Below are 1,798 nucleotides of genomic sequence, written 5' to 3' on the forward strand. Positions count from 1 at the left end.
CACTCAACGACATGTTTCACCATGAGTGTATGGCCATACACCTACTTGGGTCGTACACTCTGGCCGTACACACACATGAAACACAACATTCTGGCCTTACACTCATATGTGTGGCCATACACCCATTATATGCAACCCTTGGTACTTCTAGCACTTGAATCTAAGTGTTTTCTATGTCCTAGGGTGTCTTCCCTTGCATAATTAGTTGTTTAAACACTAATTGTATACATATATTTATCATTATATGATAAATAGGATCTGTGTGTGTGCTCAAGTCTTCACTTGGCACTTAGCATCCTATACCACTCGTTCATCCAAACCACTCACTACAGGTGAGTTCATACCCCTTAATGTACCTTTTAAATGATTTTAAAATGCTTTTATGGGGGGGATACAAGTTGAAACATTATAGTTATTATATCAATCACATGTGATTAATAACTATAAGAAACTGATAGATTTTTCTGTTACATTTAAACTAATATCAAACATATGGATTTCAAATAATTCAAATTGTTTATCAAACTCTTTTACATACTAAACTCTTTATCAAACTTGTTCTAATATGACAAACCTTTTCTTTTAACTATTTTTAAAGTTATATATTGTCCAAAACCATGTCTAATGCATATATAGTTATATAAGTAAGTTTAGAAGGACTTAGGACTGATAACTCACTTTATTTCCTGTTCCTTGTTTGGTTGTGGACTTATAGTTCCATGTTGTTTTTCCGAGTGTCGTTTGATCCTTAATTATATATTATGTATTTATGTATATATATATATATATATATATGTGTGTGTGTGTGTGCATAAAATCTTTTATCTCAGTTCAGCACACTCAGTCATACAAACAAGTCTACAAGTAAAATATAATAGGTATAGTTTAAGAAGTCACTACTAACTATTTCTAGTACAATGTACAAAGAGTCAGTTCCTAAATGAGTCAATACATACTATAACGAGAAACAATACTCACTATAAAGAGAAACAGATAGAGAATACTATAACGAGAAACAATACATACTAAACACTATACACTAGAGAACATACTACATACTACACAGAGAGAACATACATTAGACTAGTACATACAATACATATACAAGAATACTATAACATAAATGTAAGTCACTACTTCGGGGCATGACATCACTGTTGTGGCTTGTTTTGTAACCAGAGTCTCCTGGAGGGAGAGCGTGAATTTGTGTATAGATCTATACAAGACTGACCATCCTACATCTTGCTACTAGCTACAGTGGGACCTGCAGGTCCACGGGTGACAAATGTCATACCATTTCGACGTCTTCGAGCGTCGTGTTTTACTAGTTGATCAATTATGGTTACAATTATATCACATTATACCTTAATTAACAATCGGTTTAAGGTAGTTAGTACAACAATAGTTACTATATACAACACTACATTACTTTATTATTTTCCCAGGGCACTCACATTGTGATATTCTCACATAAACGGTAATGTAAAACTATATTTTGTTAATGATAGTCACACTTGGGAAAAATACACACTTTTACAAGAAACAAACATACAGAACACTTGATGCCTTTGTAGAAGGCTACTTTTTAGTAGAAAATATAGGACTTTCTAGGAGATACAAACATTTACTACAAACATTTACAAACTTATACATCAAACACTTAAAAACATTTTCATACAAACAATGACACTAAAATGGTTATGAACCCACCAACTTTAAAGCTGATAAACTCTTTCAAAATAACTTGTATTCTCAGGTCATTAGTAGACATGTACCAATGCCAGGTTTTGAGAAGACG

This window comes from Lactuca saligna, chromosome 8 (assembly GCF_052625555.1).
Source record: "Lactuca saligna cultivar CGN05327 chromosome 8, ASM5262555v1, whole genome shotgun sequence".
Taxonomy (NCBI): Eukaryota; Viridiplantae; Streptophyta; class Magnoliopsida; order Asterales; family Asteraceae; genus Lactuca; species Lactuca saligna.